Consider the following 14175-nt stretch of genomic DNA (forward strand, 5'->3'; position numbering starts at 1 on the left):
GTCTATGATTTTGGTCCGATTAGGGATAGAGCCTACTTAGATCTTTTCCTCTCGATAGTCGTGGAATGCGGAGTTTGTCTTAGGGGAGGAGGTGGATTACACTAGCCATCGGCCTGGTGGTGGTGCTGGCTATGCAACTGATATTACTAAACCCGTCTAAAATTGGCATTACTAACTCTCTTTTTACTACACTTTTGTTCTTTTGGCCGAGGCCGTCTCGAGGACACAGGGTAGGCAACCTCCACCAACCAGCCCTTTGTGTAGCTCCTACAAATCCGGCATTTGTGCCTATGTCGACAGTCGAGGCTCTTGGCACCCAGGTTGGTATCGATGTACGGAGTACCACCACACGGAGAGCATCCAGCACATGGTGTGCTTGTTCTCACGATCGATACCGATGGACAGATGTCGAGATATTTATATATTTATTACTTCTTAAGTTTTTTTAGTCATTTATTTACATGTTTATATATACTTTTCTATATTTTTACATGAGCGGCATGGTTGATTGTGTCACGTAGGGTCCCACACCTACCACTAAGAGACTCACTCAGGAGTTGGTAGAGGCGAGAGCGGAGATTGACCGCCTTAGAGCTACATTATAGACGGCAAAGGCAGCTACTACAGAGGCACGGCATGTGAGAGAGTCTGACATCCAACAGGTAGGTTTCTCTTGCACATAAAAGAGTTATAATTAAGGTCCTAATTTATAAATTTCTTTAAGTAATACCTAATTAGAGACTAATAAATAATTTTTATGCTTTACTTTTTGCGTAGGCTCGGACTGAGGTAGAGAGTTCTAGAGCTGAGGCGCAGCAGCACATGATTATGGAGCAGATTGCACAGCATAGGACAGAGCAATTGATGCTGCATGTTTGAGAGTTCCACAGATCCTCAGATGTGATAGTACCCTACTTGCCTTTATATCCACTGCCTGTTTTACAGAGGTTTTTCGACAACCTCTCCCTTAGGATGCACCACCATTCCTCCGCGATGCCTGCTGCGCTCTCTGTATCGAGGACATTGACAGTACGGGTGGATATGCTCTGGGATATGACCCACCCCCACATGCTTGCAAAGTTTGGTCACAATCGGAGCATGTTTGGATTAGTAACTAGCACCCAGTGCGGATTTTTCAAGTCTCTTGGTGCTTAAGAGGCCATGGAAAATCCGGGCCTTCCCCATACCATCATACCCAAACATGCTCCAATGGGGAACCAAACTTTTCAAGCATGTGGGGGGGTGGGGGGGACCCCCACATGCTTACAAAGTTTGGTCACAATCGGAGTATGTTCGGATTGGTAATTAGCGCCCTATGCGGATTTTTCAAGTCTCTTGGTGCTTAAGAGGCCATGGAAAATCCGGGCCTTTCCCATAGAATCATACCCAAACATGCTCCGAATGGGGACCAAACTTTGCAAGCATGTGGGGGGGACCCACCCCCACATGCTTGCAAAGTTTGGTCACAATTGGAACATGTTTGGATCAGTAATTAGGGCCCAGTGTACCCAAACATGCTCCGATAGGGACCAAACTTTTCAAGCATGTGGGGGGGGCACCCCCACATGCTTGCAAAGTTTGGTCATGATCGGAGCATGTTGGGGTTAGTAATTAATGCATATGGCTAATACATAAGCCTCATGCATAAGCTTTATACATGGCTTATGCATATGGCTAATACATAAGCCTCATGCATAAGCTTATGTATAAGGCTATACATAGAGGCTTATTGCTAATGCATAAGCTTTATACATGAGGCTTTATGCAAAAGTCTCATGTATAAACCTTATATATAAGCCTCATGCATGAGGCTTATACATTTGGTAATGCATAAGTCTGAGGCTTATACATTTGGTAATGCATGTCTTATACATGAGGTTTATGCACTACCCTTATGTATGAGGCTTATACATAAGGCTAATGCATAAGCTCTTGTTCACAATGTTGAGGTAGTAAAAATGTATCTCTCTCTTTGTTTGCCAAAAATTTATAGAGTTAATCACCACCATAAGCCAATCTGCTCCTGCGAGCTCCGCCTCTTCCCCCCTCCCGCTGCTTCTAGCCATCGCGCACCCCCTCTCCCCCCCCGCCTGTCCCCCGCCTCCTTCCTCGCCTCCTCCCCCGCCGTCTCTCCCCCCCCGCCTTCTCCTCCCCCGCCTCCTCGTTTTCCTCCCCCGCCATCTCTCCCCCCGCCTCCTTCCTCGCTTCCTCCCCCGCCATCTCTTCCCTCGCCTTCTCCTCCGCCTCGCTTCTCCCCCCCGCCTCCTTCCTCGCTTCTCTCCCTCGCCTTCTCCTCTGCCATCTCTACCCCCCGCCTTCTCCTCCGTCTCGCTTCTCTCCCCCGCCATCTCTACCCCCCCCGCCTTCTCCTCCGCTCCGCGGCTCTTCCCCCCCGCCTTCCCCTTCCGTCTCGCCCCTCCCCCCACCGCTAGCCCCCCGCCTCAGCTCCCCCCTCCCCCCCCCGCTCCGCCCTGCTATCCTCTAACCCTCCACCTCTTCGTTTCCTCGTAGGGCTGTGTCCCTCCCGTTGGTGACCCCGGTTTCTGGCCTTTTCCCTCTGGAGGACTCCATGGAAGCCGCTTCGACTACCCTTGCCGATTTCGGTCTCCGTCTGGAGTTCACAGCTGTAGATCATCAGTTATTTGTTTCCACAGTATCCGCTCTTTTGAGGCCTCCTCCTTGGTCTGCAAGATAGTGGGTAGTCGTCTGATGCGGAGAGAGCTTCGCGACCTTCTGCAAGGCAGCCTCGTTGGCATGCCTGCCAAGATCGTCAGCGTCGATTTTTTGGGACGTGGCTACTACCAGGTGGATTTCGAGTCCCCCCAGGCAGCTCAGATGGTGCTGGCTCGGAGCCCCATTGCCCTCCGCTCATCCCAGGCGTTCCTGGCGCGATGGACTCACGGTTTTGACCCCGCTTCTGACCCGCTAACAGGCGCGACAGGTTTCCCCATCACTATCTGCTTTCCTGGACTTCGCAGGGAGTACTTGCCCCTCTTGTCATCCATTGGCAAGGCGTTCGGACAGGTGGTGGAGACGCCTCAGACAGCGGCTTCAGTGATAGCTCGGGCAGCAGGACTCCCGGCCATTCGTGTTGTGGTTCCGTCACCGGAGTCCCTCCCGAAGACGATCCTCCTCCCTTGTCTTTCTGGAGGACATCTGATACAGCGCGTGGAGTATTCGGGCCTCCCCGGCCAGTGCTACAGCTGTCGGGAGATGGGCCACCTCGCACGTGCATGTCCCCGCAAGGGGGTTCATCCTTCACACTCTACCGCCTCTGGACCCCCTTCAGGAGGCCCGAGGGGTGGCCATCCACCTCAGAGACCGGACATCCCTGGCTCGTCTCAGCAGGCACCATGATCTGACGAGCAGGCCCCAGCGGGCGGAGGATGCCGCGCAGACCCGGGAGGTTGGCGGATGGCCGGAGGCTCGCCGGCAAAAACGCCCGGCCCGCAGGGATCGTCGCAGACGCCAGCAGGCAGCACAGGCTGGCAGACAGGCTGGCAAACAGGTGACTCCAGCTGGCGTCCAGGCACCTACCCGCACTTATGCTCCAGTCAGGGAGGATAGGCGACCAGCAGATCCCACCCCGATGGACGAGGATTCAGACTCAGTGCCCGTTGAGGCCGCTGGTGGAGCCCCCCACGTGGAGACCCCGCTCCCGCCTCCCCTCGCGGGGGGGCCCGTCCCCTCCATGGAGCAGATTCCTGAGGATCTCGAGCCGCACGCTACGACCCCCGGCTCCTCTTCCCCTCACTCGGAGAGCACTCCTTCCACCCCCCCTCTCCCCCCCACCAGCCCCCCCTCCCGCCTCCCCCGGCGGCCCCCCCTGACACCTATCCTCTGGCAGATGCCCCGCGAGCCACCATCCCTCCCTCGGCCTCTCCAGGATACTCCGCCAGACCACCCACTGCCCCGAGGCAGTGCAACTGGGTAGGCCAGAGTTCAGTCCAGTGGCTGTTCCACCGCCACTCCGGGCCGGTGGAGATGGCGATCCTAGCTTCGCCCGCCCACAGAGTTCTCTCCAGGTTGGGGGGGCCCCGCGAGTGATGGGGCTCCCAGTGGATTACGGTTTTTTCAGGTGTCTCCAGCTGGATGCTGGCCCGTTCCAGACACTGGTCGCGCCCTTGCGAGTTTGCGTGGTGTGCCATCCCTCTCGTTCTCCTTCAATGGTGGTGAGTAGCATGGTGGCCTTCTCCTTTCCTCTCAGTGTTGCCCCAGACACAGCATGGGATTGCAACTCTTTAGAGGAAGTTTTGCGTGATCAGATACTGGAGTTTTCTCACCACTTCAGTGACTTGGGGCTCACGGACCTATTGCAGACCCGATTACACTCAGCCCGCATGAGCTTGTTTGGTATAGGAGATTGGCGGGCGGATCCAGTCCACACCTCAGTTGAGGCGGTGCTACTGATTCTCCTCCATGCCGCCCCGAGGGTGCAGCCTACTTTAGATACATATATGCAGAGGATTGGTCTCACGCCTATGCCCTGGACAGGGCAAAGGCAAAGTGGGGCTGGACATAGAGACAGGTCACCCTCTTTTTGGAGAGACTCCGCACCCGGACAGACAGTGACTATTCTCCCTCCAAGCCGGCGCCCAAGACTCACAGATTGAAGGGCAGATCATCCGGGCCGGCTGAGAGGGGTGAGCCAGTGGCGGCTGCTTCACTTGCCATAGCTCATCCATGAGGATCCTCTCATGGAACATCCGGGTCTTGGTGGACATCGCTGCTACATTGGTCGGGGCAGACTTCGCCAGGAGATCTAGAGGGCTCTCGTTGGAGGACCCATAGATATCCTTTTCATTCAGGAACACCACCTTTCTGTCGGGCGTACCCACACCTGCGGGAAGATCTTGCCAGGCAGGGGTCACACTTTTTGGTCACCGGCATATGGCTCCCAGGGAAACCAGGGTGGAGTATGCATCTCAGTCAGCGAGCAGCTTCTATCCAAGGTTGTGGATTCTGGCACTCTGGTCCAGGGTCGAGCGCAGTGGATCATCCTTCGGGTTGGGGAAGACCGCATTGGCTTCCTCAACTTCTACGCCCCTAATGGGGCGACCGGGAGAGCCGAGTTCTGGAGCACCATTAGGCAGTCCCTCCCCATGGCAGACCATTGGTGCCTAGGGGGGGATTGCAAAATGCTGGAGGATGCAGAGGACAGGATGGGGGGCAGCCAAGAGACCATTCATGGGCCGGAGCTCGCTGCCTGGGAGAAACTAGTGCTGCAGGTGAGAGGCTAGGATCCGTGGACTCTCTCGGAGTTTGGCAGGTTGCAGGGGAGTTTATCTTTCTCGCGCTCGGATAGACGGGCCACAGGAGTTAACCTTTCCCGCATCGACAGGTTTTACATTGATGAGTGGGCTTGTGATAGAGGTGGCACTGTGGGTATACTTGCAGGCTCCTCGTTTTCAGACCACTTTCCAGTGCTTCTCCAGATCGAGGACCCTACGAGAGGAGAGCGAGGCCAGAGCGTCTGGATTCCAGATTGTCTCATAGAGGAGCCCGAGATTGCGACCAGAGTTGAGCAGGTCTGGCGGGAGCTTCAGTTCAGGAGAGGATCGGCAGCCAACGATCTTGCCAGGGGTTTGCAGGAGATCAGTGGGATGCTCAGACAGGCTGCCCTGGACCGTCTGGAGGCTTTCAGAGAGCAAGAGAGGAGCCTGCGGAGGAGTCTAGCTTCCCTTCAGAGACTCCAGGAGAGGGATCCTACGAGCCCTTGGATTTCAGAGCAGATGGAGTCAGCTCGCACAGAGATCAGATCCATCGAGGAGAGGAGGGTGGAGTTCCGATTCCATGCTCAGGCTTCTTTTTGGACACAGGCTGGAGACAGAGTGACTCGAGATTTCTTTGAGGCGACAGGGCCTCGCTTCAGACAAGAGGGTCTTAGGCGTCTTCGGCAGGCTGATGGCCAGGTACTGGTGGATCCCCCCAGGGTTCGGGCGATAGCCACAGATTTTTACAGGGATCTTCTCTCTGCTGAGCTAGCAGATGACAGGGTGAGAAAGGCTCGGGAGGCAGTCTGGAGCTTCACGAGACCGGTTGTGCTGGCCCATTTGCAGCACTCCCTTCTCTCCCCCTTCTCGGATACGGAACTGGAGGAGGCTCTTCAAGCACTTCCTTGGGGCAAATGCCCAGGAGAGGACGGTCTCTCAGTGGCTTTCTTCCAGAGGTATTGGGGTCTCTTGCATAGGGGTTTCAGATTGGCATTCCAGGAGATTATGGAGTCGGGAGACATGCCGGACAGCATGGCAGAGGGGCTGATTCATTTGATCCCCAAAGAGGGAGGAGACAGACTGGAGATTAGACAATGGAGACCGATCACCTTGCTAGGCACGGCCTACAAGGTCCTAGCTAAGGCGATCAGCAGAGCAGGCGGCTTCAGTCTCACCTTCTGGACATCATCCACTCCACGCAGACAGGCTCCATCCAGGATACTGGATAACATCTTCTCTTTCTGGGAGGCTACGGCTTTGGCTAGATTTCGGTAGGAGGAAGCGCAGTGCTCCTTCTCGACTTCAAGAAGGCATATGATCGGGTGGACTGGGTCTTCTTGGAAGGCACTATGGAGAGGATGGGCTTCCCCCCTCAATGGATCCGTGGGGTCTCTGCACTCTACACATCGGCTCATAGCCAGGTGCTGATACAAGGCGTGCGCGGAGAGAGGTTCCAGCTCTCGCGCTCGATGCGGCAGGGGTGCCCCTTGGCGCCCTTTCTTTTTCTTTTTGTGGCGGAGGCCATGAGCACTTTTTTGATGGCACAGGATACAGGTTTGCGGCGCCTCTAGCTCCCCATCCGCACCTCGGAGGAGCTCCTAGACTCGGAGTTTGCGGATGACACTGCTGTCTATCTTCAGGGAGGGGAGGAGAACCTCCGCCGCTTCGCCTCAGCCATGGACAGGTTTTGCAGAGCTTTGGGCGCTTTGATCAACTGGCACAAGTCGTGTGGGTTGTGGGTCAGTTCTGTGCCCCCCCGACTTGGTAGATGGGTTTCAATGGCTGCCCCCTGGCACTACAATGCGCTATTTGGGATGCTATGTGGGCATTGACATATCTCCGGAGCAGCAGATAGCCCCCCTTATTCTGAGCATTTGGAAGAAGCTTCTGTATTGGAGTACCGCTCGTTTATCTCTGGCTGGCCGAGTGGTTGTGGCCAACCAGGTTCTGCTTGCTACCATGTGGTACATCACTTCTTGCTGGGCCTTCTCTCGGGCGTGCATTGGCCAGGTACAGAGGCTCATCAGGAACTTTCTTTGGTCTGGTGGCGACGGGCGGCCCGCCAGGGCCAAGGTGGCATGGGCTGTGATCCTATTTGCCAAAGCCGAGCTTTGCTTGGCAAGTTGGTGGTTCGTGGCCTCCTACCAGGCGCTGAGCCGTGGAAGGAGTTTCTTGTTTCTAGGATTCTCAGCCGCACTCCTTCTCTTAGCGGCCCTTGGACCCCATCATCAGGTGGATCTTTACAGAGCAGCGATCCAGAGGAGTGGGCCTTGGCTTCGAGGAGCGTTTTGCAGCTAGCCTTCTGAGGGCCTGGGAGCATCTGAGGCCGTCACTCTTCCAGACCCCCCCGGGCACCGATGAGGAGCACCTGAGGCACCCGCCATTGATCTGGAACCCCTTGATCCAACTTCCCAGTGGTCATATGGTTGGATCGCGATCTCACGTGTCATGGGGCCCGCCGTTGAGCTCCGGCCCAGCCTAATCCCTAGACGACTGGATATGTTTTCAGCAGCTGCCTCTAGAGGCTCAGGAGAGGAGATTCAGCGGGATGAGGGGCAGAGAGTTGATGAGGCAGGACATTGAGGCGGCCATCCCCCGCGAGAGTGGCGGACTCCAGTACAGGACCCTCCACCTCCCCAGGCGTCTTTACTCGGCATGAGATCCTTCTAGCGGTCTGCGGCTCAGCAGAGAGAGTCGCCCCACTCACTTTCGAGGTGGGAGAGGGAGGCCAGCTTCAGAGGACCCGACTAGATTTGGATGAGCTCCAGGGTTGTATTTTTCAGAGGGTGCGGGTGGTCGGCTTTCATCAGAGACAATGGCATGTAGACCCCTCACCGGCCTCGATAGGGGAGGACTTTTCTTGGAGATTATGGGCTTGGGACAGCAGGCCTCTTATTCGCCTTCAGTGGGATCCAGGTGAGTGGCTTTGGCGAGATCCCTACTCGGCCCCTACCAGCCCAGGCATCCCCTTTTTTCAGTACACAGCGAGGCTGGGGCGACGGATCCAGAGGCACAGGATAGCGGGCACCCCGGCGACGACCGAGCATTGGCGACGACACGGGCTCTCCCCTGCCTTCCTTAGGGACTTCTGGTAGCACCTTTGGGCCAGCTTCAGGCCCCAGAAGGTGACACTTTTTCTCTGGCTTACAGCGCATAGAGGACTGGCTGTGGGGGCTTGGCTAGCTTTTGGTAGACATCCAGCGTTTTGCCCTCGGTGCGGCCATGCACAGGAGTCGCAGCGGCACTACTTATGGGATTGCCCATAGGCACAGCAGGTCTAGCAGCGCGCTCTCAGGATGGTTTTTGCAGGCTCGCCAGGTGAGATGATGGTGACGTGGGGTGCAGTGGCTTGGGCCACGGACAGCGGCCTGGCCCTTGGATAGGAGGACGTCCCTGGCAGTGTGACCATCCAGGTCTCTGACAGGGCGATGGCGGTGGTTCCGACGCCATACTTCTCTTCGGCAGTCTCCCAGGAGGGGGACGGGCACAGATGGGAGATGATCAGCAACATGACGGCTTGGCACATATGGAGAGCCCGGCCGATGTAGGGAGGCCATAGACCACCAGGTGACTCCACCGGCGGAGGTCATACAGGCCCTCTGGGTGGACATCATTCACACCTTGATGAGAGGACACTGGTGGGGGAAACTTCAGGGCGACTCGGATCGCATGAGAGGTCGCCGCAAGGCGTTCCTCCGCACCTGGCAGCCTGGCCCTTTCCTCATCGCGAGGGGCGAGGATGTCACTTGGCACTACAGGCCTCCAGTTTGGCTCTTCTCACCTCCCGCATGTACTACTAGGTAGCCCCCCAAGTGTTCACTGTGTTTATTATCCCTCCTTGTGAGGTGAGCTTTGTAGCCTTATGGCGTTTTCTCATTAACTAATAGAAGGATCATTTTTCCAAAAAAAAAATCACCACCATAAATTCATTTTAATACTTTTTCATTACTTTAGGACACCACATCGTTGAACCATTTCAAATGGGGAATGTCCTAAATCCAATCTTTAAAATGTTTTGAATCATACCACACTAAAATGCTCCATTCTCTTGGTCAAAACTTACCATAACTCCACAATCTTGATTATTTCTCTTTGTATCTATACGTTGAGTATAGAAGTACCTTCCCTTAGACCACATGGCATTGTAAACATACTACCACCAACACCAAATGAATTATATATATATAAATGAATAACCATATAATGTGAAGGTTAGTTAAGAGATATAGAGGCACACTTACTTGAGGCTTGCATCCTCTTGCGTACTCTCATTCCTCTTGTGTCACCACCTCTCTATCTTTTTATTCCTTTTCCATTTCTTTAATCTTTGTTTATCAAGCCATTCGATGCTATAATCTTTCAAAAGTGATACAACGTTAAGTGAAAATGGAAAGTATCTCATAAATGCTCCTCTCTCCTCATTTCTAATCCCTCTTACCACTTCATATCTTGCCACCCACATCTTCATAACTTTATTATTGAGAATACAAAATGTATTCACCTTGTTCATCATTATTTTCTCCATTCTCCTTGCTCTTCCTTTTCATTATGGTACATGCAACACCATCTGGTCGTCATTCTCACTTGATCCATAACTGTGGAATTATGGGATCCACTTGAGGAGAGATACTTCAAAATATGGATGCATGCTTCTTGCACTAAGCACCCCTCCTCCATGGTTCCTTCCGGCCTTGCTCTTTGCCTAACAAAATTCTTCAAGGTCTTCATGAACCGCTTGAGGAAGAACACCACCATCGAGCATGCAAAACACTGCACATGCATAATTCACCACAAGATGTAGTTGACTAGTAAGTATAGATCTTGGAAAGTTTCCCTCAATCATACACATTGCTTTTGCCATTACTCAAGTGGTATCAATCGTGGATGGATGTATCTCGTTGGAACTTATGTATCTAAGATGGAGATGACTCACTTGGGAGGGTCACTCATAAATATGTAAGCATAGCACGCGGATTCAATAGAAGGGTTTTTTAAAATCCCTTTTTTAACACAATTTTTACATACATAAGGGTACCATTTAAAGGGGATATTCACATGTCGAATAGAGAAAGGGTATGTTTTATTCATGAAAAATTCATAGATAAGGGACTTTTAAAATAGGCCTTGAACGCACGAGATACAGAGGTTTTACTTATAGTGAACCCCTCGAGATGACTCATTTTAACTTGTAATTTAACTAGCATAATTGACCCTCCGAACTGGCACTACAACAAAATAAAACCATGTTTAAATTTTTCTTATGCACACCTCAACATAGCTCCCATTTTGTATATATCCTAGTGCACTTTTTGATATGTACAACTATTAATACATATGGGAAGAATGAACTACAACAAAAAATTATAATCACTGTTCTGTTATCATAGTTAAACATGACAAGAGAAGGGAAGCATATTCACAAAGGATAGTTGTGTGAAGAGGAGATAGAGAGTAGTGAGAGGGTGTGCAATTTCAGTGCATGGCTATGTACGCTATAGCCACACGAGGCCATACACACAATGCTATAACTGCATGCGTAGCCACATGTAGTATAGCTATGTACTATGAAAAAAAAAATTGAAATTCTAGAGAGCATTCGAGAGAGCTCACAACATCCCTTTGAGAGCGAAGGATTGGGTTTTTTTGTAATACAAAATCATTAAAAAAGCACAAAATGTAATACAATCAAATATGGACTTAATCAAGACTAGAAAATTGAGAAATTTATTAATGTATTGGGGTGAGCTTGGCTCAACATTAGCTACATCTTCTATCAAATCTATACGTGCTTATTGGTCTATCAAATCTATACATGCTTATTGGTCTATCTCAAGATCCATATGTCCCATTATAAGACCAAAAAAAATTATATCTATCCCACTTCTAGTGGACTCATCATCACTATGCTCGGGTTTAATTGCTTCCTTATCATCTTGGATAGGGATACCTTCATCTTGATTAGTTCATGGTATCTCGTGCTCTTTATCTTGTAGTTGACCCTTTGCATGTTTATTTTTGACTGTCATTTCATCCATGAGCTCTTCAACATCCCTATCTTGAAAAATACTCTTTGAATGAACAATGACTTGTATGACATGCCAACATTTCTTGTCATTTCATGAAACAAAATCTTATAAGAAGAAACACATAGAGTGTAAATTAAACATGCATAAGAATATAGTAAAAGCCTGTCATTAGAATTTACTTGTTCACAGTGGTGAGGTAGCACAAATGTCTCTCTCTCTATTTGCTAAAATTTTATGGTATCAATTGTCATAAATACATTTGGATGTTTTTCACACGGTTGCTTAAACGCCTCCACCACACACCACATCCTTGAACTACTTTACATCCAATATAAAAATTTGGAATGTTCTGAATCCAATCTTTAAGATGTTTTTAATCATGCCACAATAATCAAGAATTGCTTCACTCTTGCTCAAAGTTTTCCATAACCCCACAATCTTGAGTATTTCTCTTTGTATTTATACATATTGAGTGCAAAAATGCATTCCTTTGGACCACATGGTTTTGTATACCTTATACTACCACCAACATCACAATCTTGAGTATTTATCATTGTATTTATGCATTGAATGCATAAATGCCTTTCTTTGGACCACATGGCATTGTATACCTTATACTACCACCAACATCGAACAAAATATCTTTATGATAATGAATAACTATATTATAAGATTCTACTTGGATAAAAAAAGAGAAAGTAGAGACACACTTACATGAGACTCGCATCCTCTTGTGTACTAATCCCATTCTTCTTCTGTCACAGCACCTCTCCACATTTTTTTACCTTTTAAATTTCTTCACAAAGCCAATCAATGGTACAAGCTTTTGGAAGTGATGCAAGCTCCGAAGGAAATGGCAAGCGTCTCATAAATATCCTAAATGCTCTTCTCTCCTCATATTTATTTCTTCTCACCTCTTCATACCTTACCACCCACCTCTTCATAACATCACTATTAAGAATACAAAATGTATTCACCTTCTTCAACATTGATGTGTCCATTCTATTTTTCTTGTGGTTAATGGGACACCATACATCCATTATCCTCATTACTCCGCAATTATGTCGTTGTAGGATCCACACAAGGAGTTAGTCTGAAGTGTAGACACATGCTTTTTTCACTAACCAGTCCTCTGCCATGCTTCCTTTTGGCCTAGCTCTTTGCCTAGAATTTAAATCCTTTAAGGTCTTCACGAAATGCTCAAGGAAGAACATCCATTGAGCATGCACAACACTGCACACCGACACTTGATCTCACCATTAATATTTGTATAAAAACCATTAGGTTGCATTGAGCACATCATTAGATAGATCAAGGAAAGCTACAGCATGCTATCAAGTCATTAGATAGGTTAGGGAAAGTATGCTATCAAATCAAAAATCCAAAAATATGCACCATTAAGGAGAAAGCAGAGGGCAAATAGACCAAAACTTAGAACATTGTTCTCTGGTGTGCCTTCTCTAGTTTGCCTGCATACATGCTTGACTGGGCCTTGGTACGCACGTTCGTAAGTCCAAACACATATTCACAAGTCTAACAAGGAAGATCTGCACAATACTCTCATTAAGGAAGGATAAAATTATTTTCTTCACATAAATGCTCATATAAAAAAAAGGTTGAAAGCTTATCATCACGTGCCCCTGACTTCTGCCTGTAAGTGATAGATCTGTAAGAATTATGTACGCACATGACAAAGTGGGAATGCACGTTGTCATTTTTGAATGCATGTTCACAAGTCCGCGGTCTTCTAGCCATGCACATTCACATCTCAAAATGCACGTTCATAAATCACGCCATGCCACGCATGTTCCTAGTTCCCCATGCATGTTCCTAACACTGTGAGCGCATGTTCGTAGGTCTTGGCCATGCACGTATATAGCTTGGAACATGCGTGCAAAAGCACTGATTTCATCTGGCCACACACGTTCCAAAGGTTGTGAACACACGTTCGTAATTCTTAGGACTTGGCCACGCATGTTCCCAACTCTCTTAGCGATGCACATAGTTACTCGGAACGCACGTTCACAAGTCTAACATAGACCAAAACTTAAAAAACTGTATGAATCTAGAATATTTGGGACCATGTCTTAATTTGTGTCAGTGGGGGGGGAGTGCTCTAAGTTGACCACCCTTGTATGTACACGAGGTTGAGAAAGATTTTTGGACTCAATCCCACACTTTGAGGAGAGTACCTTGAACGCCATCAAATCAAGAGCACCTTCCCAAGAGGAATCTTTGCACCCTTCACAATCCTTGAGACCTCATAGGAGCCAAGTAACCCTAGGGACTGAACATTCAAGTGAGAGCGAGGACAGTAGCTCAAGTGAGGCCTGTTCATGGGAGCCAAGTAACCCTAGGGACTGAACATTCAAGTGAGAGCGAGGACAGTAGCTCAAGTGAGGCCTGTTCATGGGAACCCATTTCTTCAGAGATGCGTATGGACCAAGAAGTTGGAGAGCTTGACACCCTTACAACTACTCGAAGAAGTTTTTTAGACGTTATTAGCAACATTATCACAAGTGGTCCAATTGAGGAGTGGGAGTCTAAGACTCATCAAACCATCCAGCGAGTGAGAGACTACCTACTAGAGAGACCAAGTACAGAGACACCTGCTCCTATTATGGATCCTAACTAGTATAGCTCAAGAATGAGAAGCATCAACCCTATAGAGGAAGGAGTAATCCTCCCTAGAACCATAACTGGAATGGTTGCTGAGATAGCGGTTGCATCTATAGCTTTTGGCTCGGCTAGCTCACAAAACACGAACCTAGAACCATTGTTCCTTTTGGCTTTTATTTAGGTTCAACATGACCAACACAGAGGCCACAACAAAACTACATATGCCCATGCTGTAATCCATCTTTTGACATCTAATTGGGTTCTCTTAGACATGTCCACATCCCCAAATACTTTCAAGTGTGCACATGAAGGTTTTT

The sequence above is a fragment of the Cibotium barometz genome, chromosome 20, assembly GCF_041138505.1.
Source record: "Cibotium barometz isolate CiBa-2024 chromosome 20, ASM4113850v1, whole genome shotgun sequence".
NCBI classification, from domain to species: domain Eukaryota; kingdom Viridiplantae; phylum Streptophyta; class Polypodiopsida; order Cyatheales; family Cibotiaceae; genus Cibotium; species Cibotium barometz.